The sequence below is a fragment of the Choloepus didactylus genome, chromosome 21, assembly GCF_015220235.1.
Source record: "Choloepus didactylus isolate mChoDid1 chromosome 21, mChoDid1.pri, whole genome shotgun sequence".
NCBI lineage: Eukaryota > Metazoa > Chordata > Mammalia > Pilosa > Megalonychidae > Choloepus > Choloepus didactylus.
In genome coordinates this window covers 49,080,215-49,104,755 of record NC_051327.1, presented here as the reverse complement: position 1 = coordinate 49,104,755, position 24,541 = coordinate 49,080,215, and the positions used below count along the sequence as shown (strand labels likewise).

At 43.8% G+C, this 24,541-nt stretch overlaps 1 long non-coding RNA gene across 1 annotated transcript in view; it reads right to left on the bottom strand.

The window, feature by feature from the left end:
• Positions 1-853: 853 nt before the first annotated feature.
• The window catches only part of LOC119517559, a 37,338-nt gene continuing 13,650 nt past the window's right edge, over positions 854-24,541 (bottom strand). Inside the window, exons 2-4 of the long non-coding RNA XR_005213554.1 lie at positions 24,219-24,463; positions 2,943-3,121; positions 854-1,108 (exon numbers count right to left, since the gene is read on the bottom strand). This is a non-coding gene — a long non-coding RNA (uncharacterized LOC119517559). The remainder of the gene's footprint in view (positions 1,109-2,942; positions 3,122-24,218; positions 24,464-24,541) is intronic.

The window sequence follows — 24,541 nt, the reverse complement described above, 5'->3', positions numbered from 1 at the left end:
ACTGCTCTGCTTTCTCCCCCCGGGTGACAGTGCAGCCTCGCTGTCACCGAGTTTGGTTCCAGCACCCTTAGTGCCGAACATCGTAAACTCCCTTTAATGGAAGTGCTCACATTGGCAGTGTAAGTTCTTCCCAGCTGGCAGGTCTGTGGCACACACAGCAGAACTCTGCTCTCTCTTGGCTCTGGAAGGACCAGAGCTGCAAGGAGAGGGTTGCAGGAAGGTGGCCACTGAGGAAGGAATCAGGGCAAGGCCGTGCCAGTGTCCACAGGAGCTGGTCCTGCAGCCTCCGCAGGACATGGGCCACTTATAGCAGTGTGTGTGCCTGTGTGAGTGTGAGCGTGTGCGTGCGTGCATGCCTGCTTATGCGAGAGGTCTCTTCAACTCTGATGCCCACCTGCAACCATATAATTGTTTTTATTATTTTCTTTTATTAGAGATGTTATAGGTTTACAGAAAAATCATGCAGAAAACAGACTTCCCATATACCCACCCCCACCACCACCACTATTTTTAATGCCTTGCATTAGTGTGCTACCTTTGTTACAATTGATGAAAGAATATTATAGTTGCACTATTAATGGTAGTCATTGTTTACATTAGGGGGTCACCGTTAACTTAGACTTTCTCCTTTTACCCACATTCAAATATAAAATTCAGTACTGTTAATTGCATTCACAATGTGCGCCGGGGCCCCCTGTTCCCTTCACTACCCATGCTCACCACTAGGGGCGCTCGGTTCTCCCCTTGTCTCTCCCTCCTCCCGCCAAGGGCTTGAGCCACAGCCCTAGAGGATGGCTTTTGCCGACTGTACAACAAAGGTTTAAAAGCTTCTCTTCCCAGAGTATCCACCTCCTTGCAACCCCCAGACACACACACAAAAGCACACTTTCTCCCCCTTTCTCTTTCAATTCTCCCCCTTAAAAGTTCTGGTTCCAGAGCTGGCACAGTAAGAGGTGACCTGGGGTCCCCTCCGGCTTTTCAAGAAGTTCCACCCTAGGAGGACCTGGGGGAGCTCACGCAGACCAATTCCACTTAAGCATGGAGGCACAGGCTCGTTTTTTCCTACTGTCCCTTGAGGTTGTCTTTCCTCACCCTAGAGTGGTAAGACCTACAAAAAAAAATCACAAATGCATTTCTTATCCTTGAAAGCAGGGATGGATGGGACTCCCACACTGCCCCCACTTTAGGCTGTGGCATAGAAAAGAAACTTCTTGGTGCACACGCATTGCCTGGGGATCTTGTTCAAATGCAGACTCTGCTCAGTACTTCTACTGTAGGGCCTGAGATCCTGTTTTCTAACATGCTTTTGGGTGATGCTGATACAGCTGGCTCAAAGACACCCTTTGAGTGGTAAGAGTAGGGGCTAATGTGCAATTTCTATCCTAGTGGCTGTCACAATATCCCCTTTCTCCCTGACTCGGGACAAATATCAGTTATTCATTGAAACAACATTTATATACATGTTAAAAAAAAAAAAAAAAACAGAATCTTTGAAACAACTCAAGTATCCAGGAGGCTGGTTGACTAAACCTTAGTGTATCCATACAGTCAGTGGTGTATTGGTATATGTTTAACAACCAGCTCTCTGAAGAGGAGAACCTGATTTAAAGAATTTGCTCAGGTCTGTGGTTTTCAAGCTACCAACATGACATCAATCAGCTCACAAAACATCTGAAATTTTAACAATCAGAGCCCATACAAGCTGGTTCCAGCATATCCCACTGTGCAGCTATAAAAAAATATTAATGACAATAATGAGGAAGCTCCCTCTCTGGACTGATATAAAGAGATCTTCAGAATATACTAAGTGAAAAAAGCCAGGTGTAGAACAGCATGTATAGTTTGCTACCTTTTGTTAATAAAAAAGGGAGGAAACTGATCCAAACACACACACATATATAATTGCTTGGGTTTGCAGAAAGAACTACTGGAAGAAGATGCAAAAAAGTAACAAATGTGATCATCTATGGGGAGGAGGAGAACATGATGGACAAGAAAAAGAAAGAGTGATGCTTTTTTGGAAACAGCTTTTTATTTTGTTTTAATTGTTGGACTATATATAAGAAATGTAATATCCATTCAAAAAATTAAATTAAGAAAGCAGATTAAAATTCAAGCAAGTGGCTGACATTTTTGGGGGGACTACAGGTATGAATGACTCCATAACTCCTCAGGTGCAAGAAACTACCCCTTTCTTTAAATTTTAAATCAAATTAACACACACACACACACACACACACACACACACACACACACACCCATTAGTTAATGTAGGTAATAAGCTCAGGAGTAGTCAATTTCAAGAGGCCCCGCCTATCTGGGAATGCTGCGAGCATCCCAGGATTTGGTCCACAATAATTAGAAAGGGGTCATCTTCAGTTCGTGTTGTCACCATCCTTGGAGTTACCGCTTGGGGTCAAGAACGTGAACCCTGTGACATGACTAAGTTCAAATCCAGGCTCTGCCATTCACGGGCATGTGAACTTGGACAAGTTACTAAACCTCTCTGTGCCTCAGTTTCATCATCTGTAAACTGGGAGTAACAAAAGGACCTAACTCACAGAATTGTGAAGATTAAATGACTTAGAGTATTTAACACTGCAAGAAGAGTGCCCGGCACTTAGGAACTGCTTGGTAAATGTTTGCTACTGACATGTCACTGCTGCATGTAGGATGCCTCTGCCAAGAACTGCTCTTTGGAGTGGGTGACAGATGTCCCTCAAGGGTCCTTTCCTCTGAGGCAGGTCTCTGTGGGCTCCCTGAGAACTGCCCCCCCCCATCCCCTCCAGGACCTGCCACCTCCAAGGGCCCTTTTGCAAACGAGCCCACCCACATTGCCTCCACCATCAGGACCTGTAACATCTCCCTACCCAGTCCCAGGGAGGCCAAAATGCCATCTTACCCTCCATGGAGCCACGAACACCCAACGTTTTACCACCCACCTCCTAAAGTGCCTGTTTAAAATGCAGAGTCCTGGGCTCACTTCCGAATCTGGAGGACAGGACCCAGAAGTCTGTATTTTCAGCCAGTTCCTGGTAAATCTTATGCACACTGGGATCTGAAAACCTCTGCATTTGGAGCAAGGTCCTGAGGGAAATGGGAGGAAAGATTTCTGATGAGCCTAAAGCAAGGGAAAAAAAAAGGAAAAAGGACACCAATTAATTTTTCAATAACTCACACTGCTCCCTAGCAATAACTTTGAATCAGTTCTAATTTTTTTAAACTAAATCAAATAGCAAATGATTATGTCCAACCTCACTGGTGATTACAGTCCCTACCAAGAATCTGGGATGCCAGTACTTGGGTGTGAACTTTTTTAACCCTTGGAAATCTTTCTGCCCACCAAATCTTGGCCAGAACCTCAAAACAGCACAGTCCTGTTTTATGCAAATTTGTACCATGTGATTTGAAAATCAGGCAATTTAAAAATATTAATAAAGACTCCCCATATGCTTGGATTTTGAAATAATGCAGATCTTGCTTTACATTTATCCCTCTGGGAAATTTAGTCTTGACTAATGCATAGCTTCAGGAATGAATCCCTTGCATAAATCTGATAAAATCAGATCTGTTCTGATGGCCTTGGGGGGGGGGGGGGGGGGCGGTGGAGAGGGAGAGGGAGAGAGAGAGAGAGAGAGAGAGAGAGAGACCATCACTTAACCCTTTCTTTCCCTCCCATAGGAACCTGTAGTCTGGATATCACCTGGGTGTTCATTTATTTTTTTTAGCTAAGATTTCTTGAACCAGTTACTGAATTAAGACCCGTACACTCATTCACTCCATACATATCTGTTAAGCACCTACTACGTGCCCACACCATAACCCGTGCACATCACGGAAATCAAGATAAATAAGTTTCCTGCCTTCACGGAGTTTACACTCTGGCCTAGTTCTCCCAACAACATGAGAAGCCAGTATTATTATCATTCTTGTTTGATTCCAAACTCAACAACCGTACCATCTGCTGGGTGAGCAATAGGGTGGCTGAGAATCCGAGATCCTGACTTAATACCGTCTCATCTCTACTAAGAGCCTCTCCCTCTGAGAAGCTCATTTAACCATGTTGGGCACCGGGCAAGGAAAGCAATGCTCACACCTCACCACTCTACCCTACAAGGGAGGTGGGAAACTATTGGGCTGGATACACTGTTAACCAACCTCCCCAAGAAAATATATTGGAGTTCTGATACCAGAGGGAGAAATGATATTGGGAAGGCAACCTAGAGTGTCTGCCCCAGAGAGAAAGTTTGAGGAGGGCGTCTTGAGAAATGAGTAGGAATATTCTCGTTGGAAGAGCATGAAGGAAAAGGCAAAAGGGTCAGCCTATTTAAAAACTCAGAGGCAGAGAAGGCTTCTTTGATCTTTGGAGACTCAAAGAAGGAAGAGGGGAGACTGGGGCTTGGGATAGAGGACACGGCAGAAGGTAAAGCTGTGGGCAGTTGCTATGAGGAAACATCTCCAGACTCTCCCATTCCCAGCAGGCAGGGCTCCAGAAGAGAAGAAAGGGCTGTGCTTCTCGTTGCACATGTACAAATTCTGCATATGGATCCGCCATCCCCATGTCAGCATATTTTGAGCTCCCCATGGGTTAAGCCTCTTATTCATGAGGGCATGGAATTTTCTTCCTCTGAAAAGTCTAGATGCCATGAATGACTATATTTTACTCTTCTGCAAAACTGACCCAAAGTCTTTCTTCTTCTTCTCACTTTGAATTCTGCATATATTCAAGAAGCAGTATTCTGTGGATATGGAAACATGGCACTAGAATCCTCAGGGCAGGGGGTGGGGGCGGCACAAGAGGTATTTCCATGCCATACCTGGTATGTAGCAGGTGCTAAATACATGATCATGGAACCTGAGTTTCTTTAGGCCTACTTGCCTGATTAACAGAGGTGACTCAGAATTATCTGCTTTTGCAAAAACTTTGGGACTCAAGAGTCTGATTTTTCCATCAGAAGTATTTTATGGGTTTGTACTTATGTTTCTCTAGGGAAACAAATCAACAGGAGATGTCTGTCTCACTCAACTATGGGGATGCACAAGTCCAAATTCCATAGAGCAGGCAGTGAGCTGGCAGCTCCAATGAAGGTCTTTGATGAACTCCCCAGGAGAAGCTGGCTAGCTGAAGAAGAGAAATTCCACAGGGTAGACTGCAAGCTAGCACTCCGATGAGGGTCTTCAGTGAATTCCCCAAGAGTATGGCTGGTGAAGAAGTGAAGGTTCTCTCTCTTCTCCGTCAAAAGTCTTCAACTGATTGCATTACACCCTTCATTGTTGTAATCAGCCACAGATGCAATCAGTTGACTGATGATTTAATAAACCAGCCTTCTGGTTTATTAACCAGCCACAAATGTCCTTGCAGTAACAATTGGGCCAGTGTTTGCTTGACCAGACACCTGGACACCAACACCTGGCCAAGCTGACACATGAACCTACCCATCACAATGGGATTGCTCAGAAGCTGTGCACATGTACTCACGGACAGATCTGAGCCCACTGGGAGGAAGTAGCTGCTAACTCACCAGGCTCCAAAGTCCCCACCACAAGGCATTCTGTGTCATTGCATAGCAACCAAGCATCTCCATCCATCAACCACAGGCTCTTGAAATGGACTGAAATCTGCCTCCTTCTGACCAGTCACTGGAGACCAGAGTAAGGCCTCAGGCTCAACACCTCTTCTCTTTCTGGCCTGGCTGGGAGGAAAAAGTGCTTTCCTCAGAATCCCCACCCAGTCCCCAAAAGGCAGCAACCTTCCAGAGGCCCCACACAACCTTGGTGATAGAAGCAGATTTTTCCCATCTTCTGCTTCTACCCAAATGACATTTTATGAAGAGTCATGAAACCCACCTCAGATATGATAAAATAACTATATTACCATTGTGGGGCTAGGAAATATTCAAGCCCAGCATCAACATGGTCACAGATAGGCATGCCTGGAAAGGGATGGGAAGCAGGGGAAAAGGCAAAGCCAACCAGGAATTTGCAGATTGGATTAGGGGTGTTGTAATGGGGGAAAACAGCAGGATCTGAATTCTGGGGCATGTATGGGGATTGAATGAATTCACAAATTTTATAAAGACGTTATTCTGTCAAAGCAAACTGTTTAGGCAGGGACTACTGATTAAGGTATCATTAATGGGATTCCACTAATAACTGGTTATGGTAAGGATGGTGAATATGAACGACAGTCCTTTTCTTGAGCAAGTTTACATCTTCAGCTTTCAACCCAAGTCTAGAATACAGGAGAGACTCATAAAACATTTGTGACTTGTACTGAATGTGTAAGCAATGAAAGCAGTGGTGGGGGAGATGGTGATGGCAGAGATGACAATAGTGATTACAAGGAGTGTAGAGTAGTAGCAATATGAATGAAGATGATAAAAGGATGGTGTGAATGATGATCGTGAGTAGGCTCATAGGATAGGGGAGGTGTTGACCAAGATAATGGTGGTGATGGCAGCAGTGATGGTGGTAGTGATAATGGAGATGGTAGTAATGGTGGTGATGTGTCATAATGATAGCAGAGATGGTGGCATTGATGGTTTGGTGATGACGATGGTCGTGGTGGGAATAATGATGGTGGAGATGGTGGCAGTGGTTTGGAGATGGCATGATGATGGTAGTGCCAAGGGTGGTGATCATCATCGTGGTTGTAATATAACAAGGATAGTGGAACAGTGGTGAACAGGGATGGCTGTAACAGAATGGAGATGGTGACAATGGTAAGAGAAGTAAAATAAAGGATAGAGAAGGAAAGAGACACAGGAAGAGGCCTGGAGCAGTAGTATCATCAGCCTTGCCCACAGGAGAGTAGTTCCATTTCTTTCCCTTTGGTCACTGGAGGTCAAAAACTCAATGTACCCCAGGCCATGGACCCTCCCCACACCACTGTTTCATCTAAGCCTCTGGAATATACAACCTTGATGTTTGCCCTTCCTAGGAGAAAGATTGGCTCAGACCAGTTTTCCTAAATGCACAAATGCCTTTCCTCCCCAAAAATGTCTCAGTTACAAAGTAGGTTCCTCAGGGGAGCAAAGAAAGCAGTGTGGTGTGGCAGTTAAGAATCTGTGTCCTGGCATCAGCTTTCATTTGAATCCTGAATCTTGCTGTGTGACCTTAGATAAATTATTTTACATCTCTGAGCCTCCATTCATTCATATAGTAAAATAAAGCTCATAAGAGCATCGACCACCTGAGATTGATGTAAGGATGATGGGGACAATGCTGTAACACACATGGCCAGTGCTTGGGGCCATGTGGAGACTCAATAATGCTAGTCATCATCATCATCCTCATCTATCACCACTGTTACACAAGTAGAGGGGGTCTGCAACCAAGGTTCCAAGCCCCAGGATTCTGTGGGGTAGGGGGTTGACATCAAGAGGTCCCCCTTTCCCAGAATGTGCATGCTCTCCAGTGCTGTCTGTCTGTCTGTGGGAGCAGGACAGCAGACCCAGTCAGCTTTCAGAGCAGCTGCTGCAGAAGTTACAGAGGGAGCCCCACGTGACAGGCATCAGCAAGGCAGGTCAGGTTGCCTCTGACTGTGGATGACAGAGGTAGGGTCTCCACCTGAGCAGTCTGGTGGTGGAATTTTAAGGGTTTTCCTGCCTGCATAGCCTCCAAGTCTGATTGTGTCCCTCAGAAATTCTCTGGGCTATTGAATCACCATTTCATTCATGCATCCAACCAAAATCTCTTGAGAGTCTACTGTGCCTCAAGTCCTCACGGTCCGCTGGAAAAGTGCTACAGTGGGGGTGGGGGGGGGGGGTGAGTGCATGACCCGTGCTTTCATGGGAGCAGCAAAAATAGTAATAGTGATAATAATATCATCTAATGTCTGTTCAGTTCCTATCATGTAGCAGATATCTTTCTACACACTTTAATTCAGTTAATTCCTACAATAATACTATGAGATAGATAATATTATTATTCCTATTTTACAGATGAGGACAATGAGGCACAGGGAAGTTAAGCCACCTGCCCAAAATCTCATAGCTTATCAGTGGCAGGCCAGGACTTGAAGCCAAGCAGCCCACCCTGAGTCCAGCTCTTAACCACTCTATCACACGGCCTCTCTGAGGTTATTTAGGGCACATAATAGAGGCATCTAACCTAGTCTTAGGGGAGGGAGGAATAAGAAAAGGTTGCCTGGAAGCAGAGTTGGCTATCCTAAGGCCTGAAAGATTAGTAAAACACAGAGAAGTGAAGAAATGTGGAAAGAATGTTCTTTGCAGAGAGAACAACTTGTGCAAAGGCTTGGAAGTGAGAGAAATCCCAGAGCGAGCCCAGCTCACTTCTCAGAACTATTCCAAATACAACAGTACATAGAGAGCATAAAAATAAAGAAAATGGGAGGAAGCTATCATGGTTGTTGGCTTGGTATGTTAGGATTGTATTAGTTAGGATAAGTAATACTAGCTGCTATAATAAACAACCACAACATATCAGAAGTTTTCACAATAAAAGTTTATTTCTTGCTCAGGACGAGTCCAATGTGGAGATTTGGAGCCAGGCTCTGCCCACCTTGTGGATCTACCATCTTCTAGAGCAAGGGTCAGTGAACTTTTTCTATAAAGGACCAGACAGTAAATACTTTTGATTTTGCAGGTCATATGGTCTCCATCACAACTAGTGAATTCTGACATTGCAGCCTGAAAGCAGCCACAAAGAATACATAAACAAATGGGCATGGCTGTGTTCTAATAAAACTTTATTTAAAAATCAGGCAGCCAGTGGGAGCTAGCTCAGGGGCCATCATTTGCCACCCCTGTGTAGGGTATAAGATCCTTCTGCTGGATCTTCACATTCAGCCAGCAGACAAGGGAAGAGAGAGAAGGGAGAGAGAGCAGGATCTCACATGGGAGGTTTTAATAGACCAGATTTGGAAGTGATGACATTACTTAGGCCCATATCCCACTGGCCAGAATTTGGGCACAGGCCACATATAACAGCAGGGAAGTCTGGGGAATGTAGGCTATGTGCCCAGAAGAAAAAGGAAAGGGATTTTGGTGAGTGCACAGTAGGCTCTGCCACGTGCAATTTATATATTTTCTCTCATGTAAACCTCCAAAGAAGATACTAGTGGTCCCAAAGAGGGCTGGACACCGGCTCGAGGCCACAGAGTTGGGGGCAAAGATCTGTCTGCATGAAATCTCCAAAAGCAAGGTCCTGAAGGAGGAAAGAGGAAGGGGCAAGATCTCAGCAGGAAGGGTCAGGGGAGTCAAAAAGGGCTTCACAGAAGAGGACACGTTTGAGCTAAAACTTGCTCAAGCCAAAAACCTGGGACTCATCCCTGATTTTTCCCTCTCAAAAGCACAGCCCCTAGTGCCGGGCGACAAGTGAGGACATCGCCCAGGTTTCCTCTGGTTGCCATGTTCCACCATAGAAACCCAAAGAGCCAGAGAATCCCAACGCAAGCCTGACCCCCCAGGGCATTATGAAGAGATTTCCCAAGGTGAGACAGGACATGTTCCATTTGATAATGTTGTCAGTTTAATTTATGACTTGGAAATGTTGGATGGAGGGCATGTGGGTCTCCATTTTTGTGCCACAGGGTGGCCTGTCCTCACTGCCCTCCACCATCCCCCCCACCACGCCATATCTTAACCAAAGCAAATCCCATTGCCTCTATGCCCAGAATACCTCCCAGATCCACCCACTTCACTCCAACTCCACCACCCCAAAACCAGCCCATACCACCGTCACCTCCACCTGGACTGCAGCCACATCCTGCTAAAAGGGCCTCCCTGCTTCCCGTCCCACCCCTGACAGTCCCCAGTAGTCAGAGCCATTAGGATAAAATGCCAACCAAATCATTACTCCCCTGCTTAAACTCCCACAGCAGCTTCCTGCTGTTCTTAAAATATAATCCAGATTCCGTGTTGCTGTCACCTCTCAGGTTCATCTCCCACTCACACTTGGTTCTTCCTTGAGTGCTGGCTGGCTCTTGCTTCAACACGCCCAGCTTGTGCCCACCTCAGGGCTTTTGCACATGCTATTCCCACTGCCTGAATCACTGTTCCACCAAATAGCTACATGTCTTATTACTGCAGGTCTCTGCTCAAATGTCACCTTCTCAGGGAGGCCCTTCCTAACTCCCCTTCTAAAGATATTTGTCTCCTTGCCTTACTCCCTTTAAAGCACTGTCACCATCTGAAAGTACTCAGTTGATTTATTTGCTTATATTTATTCTCTTTCTCTCCCCAGGGCCACATAACTTCCAGAAGTGCAAGGGGGCCACATCTGTCTTTTTTTACCTTCCAACCCAACCCCCAGCATATTGTAGTCACCAGGTTGAAAAATCTGATAGATATTTGTTGATTAGGGAGGTTCCAGGCGGACACATTCCCAGCAACACTCTGAGAAGCAGCACAGTGAGGGTGACCAACCATCTCAGTTTGCCCAGCACTGTCCCTGTTTTAGCATCAAGAGCCCTGCATCCCGGGAGCACCCTCCATCCAGGGCAAACCGAGCCGGCTGGGCAGCCCAGGGGCTAAAGCCAGACCACGTGGTCTGAATCCCAGTTCTGCCACTCCCCAGCCATGGGAACTTGGGCAATTCACTCAGCTCCTCTGTGCCCCATTTCCTCATCTGTAAAACGAGGATAACAATAGTACCAATCTCACAGGTTTACTGTCAGGATTTCATTGAGTTAAAATTTGTGAAGCACTGAGAACCGTGCCTGGCAATAGTCACTGTGCTGTTAAATAAAATAAATAACCCCCTGCCCCATCCTGCTGCTGCAGCCCCCACCTCTCCCCTCACCACGAGGGAAATGCCAATTGAATAACCAAAGCTTGTGGCTTTTCCTCTCCCACTGAAAGTAATAGCTGTGAGGTGGCAGTTACTGTCTCCTGCTGGTCCTGCAAAGCAACCTGTTCAAATGGCAACTGCTGCATGTCACCTTAGCTGGCGGAAAGTTGTTCCGCCTGGTAACAGCTCAGAAATTATGACGCTTCCCTGTTCTACATGAAAGTACAGGCCGGGGCTATTTGTAAGCTTTGGCAGCTGCCAGTCTCTGCAGAGCAGATGGTGAGATAAAAATCCAGGGCTGGGAGCAGGCTGAGAAGGAGCCGGCATCCTTACACAGGCTCTCTGGTGGAGATGCAATTGAAATGCATCAGGCCCTACTTGTGCTGGCCCCCAAGGAGGGGGCCATCACCTCCTGATGGTTAAAAAGTGAGGAGGTGGCACCTGGATTGTTGCTGATGTTCTCACAAACATTGGGGACTGACGGCTTGATGTGCTGAGCCCTCTGTCTTGGGGCTGGCCCCTATGAAGCTTGTTGCTGCAAGGAGAGGATAACCTGCTTATAATTGTGCCTAAGAGTCTCCCCGAGTGCCTCTTTGTTGCTCAGATGTGGCCCTCACTCTCTAGCTAAGCAAACTCGACAGGTGAACTCACTGCTCTCCCCACTATGTGGGACCTGACTCCCGGGGTGTAAATCTCCCTGGCAACGCGGGATATGACTCCCGGGGATGAATCTGGACCCCGCATCGTGGGATTGAGAACATCTTCTTGACCAAAAGGGGGATGCAAAACGAAACGAAATAAAGCTTCAGTGGCTGAAAGATTTCAAATGGAGTTGAGAGGTCAGTCTGGTGGACATTCTTATGCACGATATAGATAATACTTTTTAGGTTTTAATATACTGGAATAGCTAGAAGCAAATACCAGAAACTACCAAACTCCAACCCAGTAGCCTTGACTCTTAAAGACGACTGTACAACAATGTAGCTTACAAGTGGTGACAGTGTGATTGTGAAAACCCTGTGGATCGCACTCCCTTTATCCAGTGTATGGATGCATAAGTAGAAAAATGGGGACAAAACCTAAATGAAAAATAGGGTGGGATGGGGGGGTGATCTGGGTATTCTTTTTTTATTTTTATTTTTTATTCTTATTCTGATTCTTTCTGGTGTACGGAAAATGTTCAAAAATAGATTGGGGTGATGAATGCACAACTATATGATGGCACTGTGAACAGTTGATTGTACACCATGGATGACTGTATGGTATGTGAATATTTCTCAATAAAACTGAATTAAAAAAGAAAAGAGAGGAGGTGGGAGGTGACCCAGGAAGGGGTCTGAAGGTCAAACCCTGCCCCACCCCAACCCAAAATGCCTCCCCAAATCAGAGAACCTGGACCCCTTCTTCCTTAAGTAAGGAGGAGATAGTGACTGGTCCATTCTAGTTGAAAGTCTGACAGACAGTGGTTCTCAAGCCTGCCTGCATATTAGAACGACCTGGGGAGATTTCTATAAAATCCCCATGCTCCGATTCACCCCAGACAGATGATTTAGGACCCCTTCAGGCAGATAGTGCCCTGGCATTGGTATTTTTTTTTTTTTTTTTTAAAAAAAAAGCTCTCCAGGTGCAGTCACAGATGAGAATCTCTGACATAGATTTCAATTCAGATTTAGGTAGCACGTATTTTGTGCCTGCGAAGGCCAAGGGTCTGCTATCTTATTTTGCCCCCACAAATAACCCAGCAAGATAGGTATGGTCATTCCTGATGTTAAAACAAACCATGGCTGGGAGGGCAGTGACTTGCCCGAGGTGACAGAGCTACACACGGCAGCAGGGGTCTCAGAGCTCCATCTTCAGGCAGGCACAGGGCTCTGCGCGGGGGACCTCCAGTGCAGTTGCGTGTTCCCAGATCACGGGAGCCCGGATGACAATCTTCACTTTACTGTCCGTGGGTTCCCGCACCCTGCCTTTCCCCTGGGCGCTGACATTGTCCTTAAGAATCAGGCGTCCTGGGTTTTAGTGCTAGTTCAGCCGCTTCCCGGAGCTGAGGTTTGAAAGGCATAAACAGTCCTCAAACGGTCCAGGCAAAGCCCAGAGAGCTGCAAATCCCACGTCCAGTTTCCCCATGAACTTACCTCTCCCAGCCTCCTTTGCAGGTGGGTGTGATCATGTGACTGAGTTCTGGCCAGTGGAAATGAGCAGAAGTGACGTCATCACTTCCAAACCCCCAGGTTCCCCCCTACTCTAGCCTGCTGATTGGATGGAGTAGATCCAGTTTCTTTCTCCGTAAAATGGGGCTGAAGATGATCCCGGGACATACTTCGGAGGACTGCCATGAGGACTGAATGAGTTCATACCAAATGAGTCACTATGTGTACTCAATATCAGTACTAAATGAGTTAATATGTATAAAGCACTTAGGCTGTGGCACATAGCGAGCACTATAAAGTGTAAATTACTATTCTCTCCAACAGAGAGAGGAATCAAAGTAGACATTCCCACCACCCACCCAGACCACCTCCTCCCTCCTCAGACATATTGCAGGCTTGGTTCCACAGGGACACGCAGCGTGGGCAGTGGCCTGGAGCAGGCAGACACACCTGAGCTAAACCCCAGCTCTGTTTCCCAGGGCGGTGGGAACCCCGGCAAATTAGCCTCTCTAGCCTGTTTCTTCTTCCTCTTCTTCCTCTCCCCTCCTCCTCCCTCCCCCCTCCTCCTCCTCCTCCCCTTCTCCCCCTCCTCCTCTTCTTCTAAGAGGGAAGGGGGGAAAATGTTAATAATTGGGAAAACTGTGTGGGGGGTGGGGGTGTGAATGGAAACTTACTATTTTCCACACGAGGTTTCTGTGAACCTACAATTGTTCTAATAATTTTTTTAAAAAAAGGAAGGGAGGGTTGTTGCTTGGTGGGATGGAATGTTTAGAAATTTTGGAAAATTAAATAAAAAACAAAACCAAAAAGGAAGATAATAGGCCCTACCTAATAAGATTGTGAGGACTAATTAAGATATTCTCTAAACTAGTGTTTCTCAGCCAGCACCATTAACATCACAGGGGAACTTGTCAGAAATGCAAATTCTCAGTCTCCGCCCAGACCATCAAATGAGCCACCGGGGCTGGCAGTCCTGTAAGTGATTCTGATGCCTGCTCAAGTTTGAGAACCATCTTTGGGAGATAAGCTGGACCCTGAAGAATGGGTAATGTATGTCATCAGCCTTGCATCTCATCCACAAACCTGGGTTGCTCAAGAAATGTATCGCTGTTTAAGAATCTCTATAACCCACTGAGTCTTTCACTCTTACCTTCGATTGCAGTGTTGGCATAAAAGGAAACTTCAGCCCTTCTTGACTTTACCCTTCCTTTCTGGTGTGGGGCCTCGGCTCCTGGGTTGATGATGCTACAGTCAGTTTCAGCAGTGTGTAGGTCATCTGCCCACGAGAGTTACCACAAAGAGGTCCGCCCTTCCTGTCCACACAGCCTCTACAGAAGCAGCAGCTCTCTGCTGCTTTCAGAACCTGCCTGGGATCTCAGCACCTTCACTACAACTGGCTGTCACATCAGCGCTAGAGTTTGAAAACGCAGATGCCAAAGGGAGCTAGACTAATCAAGGGAATAAATGAAGGGAGAGGTGGAGACTGTGGCCCAGTAGAGAGTTCACACCAGGCTGCAAGGGTCAGCCTCTGCTCAGCGCCACCCCGTTGCCTCGTGGGACTGCAGGTCCAGTACTGCCAGATCTCTCTTTCAAGAGAAACTGCAAACCTGGATCTGAATTTTCAAGAGAAATTTGAATGACTCAATCTTTTAAATGTTGACAACTCATTTAAAGAAATACACACAATGTAAACACTGCCTGAGCCAAACCAAGCATAACTGTGAACAGGATTGAGTCCAAAGGCAGCTGAGTTCTGGTTTCTGGCCATAGAGGCAGCCTCTTCTCCTGGTCTTCTTGCTCCCTCATTAGAGAGGTGACAGGAAGTAGAGCCCAGGGCCCACTGCTCATTACCCCATCATTACCACTCTCTCCCTTTCCCTCCCCCAGTCGATCTCTTTCCAGTCTGGGGAGGAGAATACTGTTCTCCTCCTCTTTCTCCAAGACACTTTGCCTGTGTCATCAATTCCCTGCAGCCTCCTGGTTCTTCCCAGAATCCTCTAAGTTCTCCTAGATGAAAAGAAAAGGCAGAAAGACTTATGAGCTGTTTCTTCCTCCCCTTCTGCTATATCCTTCCCCTGAGACAACAGATGCTTACTTTGATGAGAAGAAGGAGAAAGGAGAACAAGAAGAAGGAGGAACAACAAAAAAGATAAAGTAATATACCAAAAGATTATGCAGCTTCGTGTACATAAGCAGATGGAAGGAGGCAGGGGAGTGACTGAGCTGCTAGAAGTTAGGTCCCTGGGAACTCATTGGAATTCTCTCCAATCTGTCCCATCACATTCTTCTCTGGAGGTTGATGGGTGGCGAGGGGTGGAAGGGAGACTGGGATACAGTTTAGATGAGGTGGTCAGGAAAGACCTCTCTGAAGAGGTGACATATGAGCTAAGCCCTAAAGGATAAAAGAACCAGGGAGAAGGCATTCCAGGCAGAGGGAGCCACAAGTGCAAAGGCTTCTGGGTGTTCAAAGGAAGCAAGGGGGGCAGGTTGGCAGAAATACAGAGTGTGTGGGGCAGGGGTGGGAGACACATGGGCAGGGCCAGGGCAGCAGAGTCCTAGTGGACATGATGGGGAGTTTGGATTTTGGCTGTAAGGGCTATTTGTAGGGTGGTTAGCAGGGGAATGGCATGATCTGATTGACAGTTGTTGGGTTTTTTTTTTAAACTTTCTACTGTAGTAACATACATTATATGTATGTAAAATTTCCCATTTTAACCACTTTCAAGTATACAATTCAGTAGTATTACTTTCATTCCCAATTTTGTGCTACCATCACCAAAATCCATTACCCCAACTTTTTCGTCACCTCAAACAGAAATTCTGTAACCATTAAGCAATAACTCCCTCTTATTCTCTCCATCCCCAGCCCCTGGTAACCTGTGATCTACTGTCTGAATTTATGAAATCTGCTTCTTCCAGGTATTTCATGCAAGTGTGATTATACAATATCTGTCTTTTTGCATCTGGCTACTTTCACTCAATATGACATCTCCATGGTTCACTCATGTTGCAGCATGCATAAGAACTTCATTCCCTTTTTTACAGCTGAATAATATTCCATTGTGTGTATATACCACATTTTGTTTTCCATTCATCTGTTGATGGACTCTTGAGTTGCTGACTGATACTTTTGGGATCACTTTGGCTGTTGTGTGGAGAAGAAAGTGTAGAGGGCCTTAGACTGGCAGCTGGGATACAGTTAGGAGTTGTCGTCATTGTCCAGGTGGAAGACGTTGGTGACTCGGGTTAAGGTGCTAATGGAGGATCTGGAGACACCCATGCTAGGGTGCAAGATTTATTTTGCAGTCTCTCCTGGTCATACAGGAAATTAAAGGAGAAATCTCGGGATAACTGTTTTTGGGCTTGAGCATTGCTAAGCCTTAATTTGGGTCATTCCATTATCTCTTTATTCAGCACATATTTATTGGCCACCTACTGTGTGCTGGACACTGGGCCAGGCTTTGAAGAGCTACAGAGATCAAGAATCCAGGGTTGGTGCCCCCAAGGGGCCACTCTAAGTGACCTGGGCTTTTTGTGACTCCTGACTTGCAGAGAGGGAGAATAAAAGAGGACAAGGTGTTCCCAGAATGAAAAATCCATTCATTGATTCAGCAAATATTTACTGAGCACCTACCAAGTACAGTTCAAGGCACTGGGAATTCGAAGTGAACAAGACAGATGAGGTCCCTGCCACCATGAAGCTCACATTCTATGAAGCAGACAGAAAATTAACATTTTTTAAAAGTAGAAAAGTGGTAAGGGCTAGGAAGAAAGAGAGGACAGGAAGGCTAGAGTTGGAGGGGGAGACTGCAATGCTAAATTCTAGGTTCTGAGAAGTAATCATTGAGCACAAATTTGAAAGAGCCAAGGGAGTGAGCAGACAGGGAGACCTCCAGGCAGGGGAAAGCCAGAGCCTCAGAGGCCCTGACTTGGGAGCCTCTGGCCTGTTGAAAGAGCAGCAAGGAACTGGCATGGCTGGAGCAGACCACCCGAGACAGCAGGAAGTGAGGGCAGAGAAATAACAAAGGCTGGATTGGTAGAGTCTTGTGTGCTGGAGTAAGTCCTTTGGGTTTCACCTTGAGTGAAATGGGGACTCATCAGAGGGTCCAACTCCACTGAGTCCATGAGGCAGCTACTCAGCTACCCCCTCCCCAGCACCACTGTCCACATCAACCCCCTTAAATCCCAGAGAGGGCCAGTCATAGCTGCCCACTTGCAATGGCTTCACAGCCTCACCCAGCTTGTCTGGCCCCTCTCCGGGGCTGGCAGTGTGTGTGATTTAAAAGTTCCTCCCCAGCATTGTGTATTTGAGGGCATCTGTTCCGTTTTTATTGCTTCTGGCCAGGACTTTGATACTCCTTCACAGATCAAATCACTGCCTCCCTTCCTCGCTAATTCAAACAGCTGGTTACTGCTCACCAATTCTGCCACTCTAATTGCCAAGGGAAGAATTATAAATAAATGTGTACAAGCAAACAGATGCTGTCATTTTAAAAATCAATCTATCTAGCAAAAATGCCCCACTTAGGATTGAAGTGGCGTACCGCAGAGCATGTGTCTTGGTGGCATTTTAATGAAATCAGAAAAACAATGATGGAGCTCGCTAACAGAATCCAAAGGAGCAAATGGACAAGGACAGAGGGAGGGAAGTGGGAGTATGGACCACTTTTGCAGCTCCATCATCCAGGACCTGAGAGCCATAGAAGAGAGACAAGGCTCCATCTCTGTTAAGCACTTGTTTCTTTCTTTTCTCCTTCTTCCAACCCTTCTCCACCTCTTCAACCTGTATATGACACCATCTGACTCATTTGCTATTATCTTGAGTCTCAGAAGCAGTTGGCAAAGCGTCTGCCCACTTTGTGATTTCTAGAAAGCTCAATTGAGATGAATTGCTGCTTGTCTTCCTTGTTGTCCTGGGTACATGGCTGGACCACATTCTCCCAGCTTCCCTTGCAGCCAGGTACATACTGAGGGGCCAGTGGAACGGGAAAAGAAGTGATGGTTGCCAGGCCTGGCCCATAGAAACCTTCCACATGAGATCTGCCATGATCTTTCCCCATCAGCTGAAAGAAGAGGACTGTGAGGATGGAACCTTGGATGGAAGGACTGTGGGTCCCTGATTGCCTGCTAGCTGCATAGCCTTCTGCTATCCACACTGGGGTACAATGACAGAGAGATAAATGTGTGTGTGTGTTTCGGGGGGTAGTTTGTTACTGTCATCAGGAGCCTGCCCTAATACATGAGTCCCAGAATTCATTCATTCATTCATTCATGCATTCATTCAATGAGCACATAATAAAAAAATAAAATCTAATTATCTCCTTCACACATCACAGTAATCTGGTGAAAGTAGTAGCATGCGCCCATTTTTTAGATTAAGAAAATGAGGCTCAGAAATGTTATGTAACCTGCTAAAAGACATAGCTGGTAATAATAATAATAGCTATTATTTCATGTTCATGGATTGGAAGACTAAATATTGTTAAGATGTTAATTCTACAGAAATCAATTTATAGACTCAACATGATCACAAACAAAATTCCAACATCTTTGCAGAAAAGGAAAAGCCAATCATCAAATTTACATGGAAGGTTAAGAAGCCCTAAATAGCCAAAGACATCTTGAAAAAAAAGTACAAAGTTGTAGGACTCACACTTTCTTTCCCTATCTTAAAACTTATTATAAAGCCAGAGTAATCAAAACAGCATGATACTGGCACAAGGAGAAAACATATAGACAAATGGAATAGACCTGAGAGTTCAGAAATCAACCCTCATGTTATGGCCAACTGGTTTTTGACAAGGCTTCCAGGTACATGCAATGGGGAAAGAATAATCTCTTTAAGAAATGGTGCTGGGAAAACTGGATGTCTATATGAGAAAAAAAAAAAAACTGAAGATGGACCCCTACTTCACACCATACACAAAAATCAACTCAAATGGATCAAAGACCTAAATATAAGAACCAGAATAAAACTCCTAAAAGAAAATAAAGGGAAGCATTTTTGGGACCTTTTGTGAGGCAATGGTTTCTTAGACCTTACACCCAAAGCACAAACAATGAAAGAAAACATAAAAACTTTTGTGCCATCAAAGGACTTTATATGAAAGTAAAATGACAACCTACTCAATGAGAGGAAATAGTTGGGAACCACATATCCAGTAAGGGTTTAATATCCAAAATATATAAAGAAATTCTACAACTCAACAATGAAAAGACAAACAACCCATTTTAAAAACAAGCAAAAGAATTGAATAGACATTTCTCCAAAGAGGATACAAATGGTCAAAAAGCAAATGAGAAAATGCTCAACCTCACTAGCTATTAGGGAAATGCAAATCAAAACCAGAGTGAGATACAATTTCATACCACTGGAATGGCTAGCATTAAAAAAAAAATGGAAAATTACAAATGTTGGAGAGGATGTGGAGAAATATGAACACTCATCTGTTATAGGTAGGAATGTAAAATTGTGCAGCCACTGTGGAAGACAGTTTGTCAGTTCCTCAGGAAGTTAAGTATATACTTAACATATGACCTGGAAATACCCCTTTCTAGGTATATACCCCAAATAATTGAAAGAGGAAACTTGAACAGATATTGTACACCGATGTTCATAGTGGCATTATTCACAATTGCCAAAACCTGCAAACAACCCAAGTGTCCATTGACTGATGAATGGGTAAACAAAATATGGTATATTCCATATGATAAAATATTACTCAGCAGTAAGAAGGAATGAAGTCCTGAAGCATGCAACAATATGGATGAACCTTGAGGACATAATGCTGAGTGAAGTAAGTCAAACACAAAGGACAAATATTGTATGATTTCACTAATATGAACCAATTAGAATATGCAAACTCAAAGTCATAAAACTGAGACTATAGATTACTAAGAAATAGAAGGAAGCTAGAAAATGGGGAGCAGTTACCTAATAGGTACAGAATTTTTAACAAGGTTGATCTTAAATATTTGGAAATGGATAGAGGTGATGTAAGCTTGTTATTGTATTATAAGTAATAGTGCTTAATTGTAGGTGAATATGGTTGAAAGAAGTTCATGTCACCAAAAAGAAAGGTAAAGGTTAAAATATGGGAGTGTATAATACAGTGAACCTTGTGGTGGACAATTTTTATGATTAACACTACAAATATAAATAAGTTCTTTCATGAACAATTACAAATGTATGACACTTGTACAAAGAATTAACAATAGATTAGGGTATATGGAGGAAAAAGTACCTATTGCAAACTATAGACTATAATTACATTAATATCTTAGTAGTCTTTCATAACAGTAACAAATGTACCACACCAATCCAGGGGTCAATAATAGGGGCATTAAGGGGTTTGGGGTGCTTTGGGTTTATTTCTTTATGTGTATTTGTTCTTTTTCTTTTTGTAGTAGTGAAAATGTTCTAAAATTGATTGTGATGATGATTGTACAACTGAGTGATAATACTGTGAAACATTGATTGTATACTTTGGATGGATTGTACAGTGTGTGACTATATCTCAGTAAAATTTGCAGTTAAAAAATAATCATTGAAAACAGTTGGCCATAAATGTGAGGGTTCATTTCTGAACTCTTAATTCTATTCCACTGGTCTATACATTTTTCCTTGTGCCAGTTACATGCTGTTTTGATTACTAGGGTTCTGTAATAAGCTTTAAGATCAAGAAGTGTGAGTCCTCCAACTGCATTCTTTTTTCTTCAAGATGGCTTTGGCTATTCAGGGCCACTTACTTGTCCATACAAATTTAATGACTGGCTTTTCCATTTATGCAAAGAAGGCTATGGAAATTTTGATTGGGATAGCATTTAATCTGTACATTGCTTTGGGTAAAATTGACATCTTAATATTTACTCTTCCAATCCATGAACATGGAATGTCCTTCCATTTATTTAGGTCTCCTTTGATTTCCTTTAGCGATGTTTTATGTGTACAAGTCCTTTACATCCTTGGTTAGATTTATTCCTACATATTTCATTCTTCTAGGTGCTATTGTAAATGGAATTTATTCCTTGATTTTTTTCTTCTTTTGTTCATTACTAGTGTATAGAACATTATTGATTTGGGGGTATTGATCCTCTACCTTGTCACTTTGCTGCGTTCACTTATTAGTTCTAGTAGCTTTGTTGTGGATTTTAAAAGATATTCTGTATATAATGTAATAACCAAAATTGCCCTCACAAATTTCAATTTGAACCCCGAGAATGTGACACTGAGAAGTGATACTGTCTTGTCGGGTGCCACTACTCTAGATCAAAGTGTGCCTAAAGTCCAACTTCCTTTGACTTTTCAGTTAGATGAACCAATAAATTCCCCCCGTTTTAAGGCAGCTTACATGTGGGCCTACTCTCACTTGCAACCAAAAGAATCTTGTCTGTGATCCTGTCCCACTCAAGATGGTGGAATGAGACCCTTCAGTGCTCCACCCCTCTATAGAAGCTTTGAAAACCTGCAAGAACCAGCAGAAACATCTTTCTCAAAGCTCCAGAAAACAGTTGAAGAATTGCATTAACAGGATGAGCACTGAATCAAGAAGAAATCTACTTAAAAGCAGTAGGATCTCCTGGTACCCTGGCTGGTTCTTCCCTCAACCCTCACCAGCTCTTTGTGGAGCCAGCCAATGCTCCCAGAGTGGATCCCTGATCCCAGTTCCAGAGGAGCAGAGTAACTGTTGTGCACATAGTGGGAACATATATGTCTGGCCCAATCTGTCTGGTCCAGAACTGACCCTGCATGTTTAAAGCAGCTCATGGAGCTCTCCTATAGATTGCTCTGGGAGAACAGTCAAGTGGAGGCCTGGGCCCAGCAAGAGATTGCTTGCTGTAGAACATACAATGCAGTACCCGGGACCATGAGGAAACTGTTTCCTAGGGAAAAGAGGACAGCCATATCCTATCCATAAATAGGTAAATTCCTGTGCCCAAGAAAAGACACAAGTGCAGAAAGGATCAGGATGGCACCTATGCATTGGCCTGGATCTATTCTCTAAACACACTGTATGGGTAAGCTCTGAAAGCGAGCACTTGCACAAGTCAATCTGCAAAGACTGGGAAAGGTGTTTTCTCTTTTTTTCCCTTCTTTTATTTTTATTTTTTGTTAGGTCCTGGGATTCAAGGAAAGCTCTGCCTTGACGGTAACTGGATATAAGCTTAATGAACAGATGCTTCAGTGTCTAAATCCCAGCAATAACACATTAAAATATCAAAATGCCCAAGTTTCAACAATATATTACAAGACATGCAAAGAAACAGAAAATGATGGCCCAGGCAAAGGAGAAGATTAAACTATTAGAAACCTCCTCATCAATAAGGAGGATCAGACCTGGGACATTCCAGACAAAGACTTTTTAAAAAATGATCCTAAATGTGCTAAAAGAGCTAAAGGAAAACATGGACAAAGAACTAAAGGAAATCAGGAAAATTATAGATGAACACAAAGAGAATATCAATAGAATATCAATAGAGAGATGGGAATTTTGAAAAGGAATCAAACAGAGCTGAAGACCACAATTATAGAAATTATAATTTCCCTCCCCACCAAAAAAGCAGATTAATAAAACAAAGTAAAAAGAAACCTAAAACAAAATCAAAAGGAAAAAATATTAAAAATAATAAGTGTTTAAAATGTTTTGACAGAAATTTTAAAAAAACAAAAAAAATAGAAAAAATTAAAAAAAAATTTAATCCCTCCAGGATGTCACCAATGACCAAATTCCTTTTATCTTTCTGTTCCTCCATCTAAACACATGGCTTCTGTCCTCAAGGTTTTCTCGTGGTCACAAGATAGCCCCTGAAGCTCCAGCCATTGCATTCATGGTATAGGTGTAAGTAAGGAGAAAAAAGCAAAAAGGATCACATGCCAGTTAAATCAACCCCATTTTTAAGGCACTTTTCCACAATCTCAATATGCTGACATTTTATTGGTAAGTAATTAGTCACGTGGCCATCCTTATCTGCCATGGATACTGGAAAATGTAGTTTTTTAACTGGACGCCTTTCTACCTACAACAAAATCCTTTGAAAGAAAGAACAGGAGAATGGATATTGGATAGGCAATTTGCATACTCTGTCACCCACTAGATTTGAATTGTCCATTTATAATTTGCATCTTCACTAGATTGTAGACTCCTTGAGGAAAGTAACCAAGTCTGCCAGGGTCTCAGTAAATGGCAGTGCATTTCCGTGGTTTCTTTTTTTCTACCCACTGGATACTGAATGAGAGTAGATTCTGTGTCTTGTTCATTAAGGGTATAAAACATAGCATGAACTCAGTAACTATCAGAAGGGAGGCAGGGAGGCAGGGAGGGAGGCAGAGAGGGAGCGAGAAAAGGTTGTAGAACTCAAACTAGAGAACTAACACTTTGTTTGTTTATGCCCAAGAAAGAGTCTCTAATAATAAGCCAATTGCATTACATTTTAAAATAGCAGCTTGCCTCAAATCAAACCAGCCCTAGGGAACACACATACTACTTAAAGGTTAAAACCATTACATCAAAATAAAACATATGGCCACCCAAATCTGCATTTATTACATCTAATTGGAAAAGACATAGTCAAGTACGTGAATATTTTAGCAGTTTCCAACAAGCACATCACTGTGCCAAGACCCAATTACTTGCTAATCGGCATATGTCCAACTTTTTGGTGCACTGGGTTGGAATGACACTCCATCCTTTTCTCTCTTGGATGCGGTGTTTGGGTGGTCTCTCACTTTGAGTCAGTTATTGTTTGCTTCTACCTTTAAATAGTACCATGAACAGAAAGACTTGAAAGGCTCCTTGCACCACAGTTTATACTCTTGATAAGTGTAGGCAAAAGCAGGCTATTTGGCTGTAAAATCAAATAGAAAATTCAGATCCTTTAATGTAATCTTTGACTAATCAGCTTTAATGAAGAGATTTTGGTGATTGTTGTTCAAGCCACAGGATGAATGGTGAGCAAATGGGAATTAAGGGAGATTTATTTTCCTGACCAATTTCGATAAAGGCCAGAGTTCCCACACAGAGAGTAAGATGAGAACACAGTGGCAGTGTTTTCCCAAATGTTGGGATCCTACCCTCCGGATTTGCCCCATATCTGAGCATCATCTAGCAAATTATTCACCTAATATTTTTCTTTGACTCAACTCAGTCCTTTTGTTGTTTTGGTTGTAAATTTTGCCTCGTTATATGTAGGGAAATCAAGTTATCATTTGCTCCAATTAGAAGGTATATTAGTCAGGAAAGGTTAGTCAATTCAGAAATAACAATTGACTCCAAAAACTCAAAGTTTTAACACAACAAGTGTTAATGTCTCACTCACGTTACATATCCAATGTGGGCTAGCAGAGGACTCTGCTTCACTCAGTCCCTCTGGGACTCAGGTAGAGCTGTCTTAGAACACGGAGCCTCCTTGGTCATCAAATGGGAGATGAGAGATCAGAGGGTCACTCACTGGCTTTTAAATCTTCCAAACTGAGCCCATTGCCCAAACACCGCAAGAGGACTGGAAAATGTGGGGTGCACATGCATACAGGTCAGCAGTAAAGGTCTCTGGGCAGAGGGTAACTGCAAAAAACAAATATAACAAAAATAAAGCAATATTATTAAATTCTCCCTGGAATGCTAAACTATAAGAATGTTCTG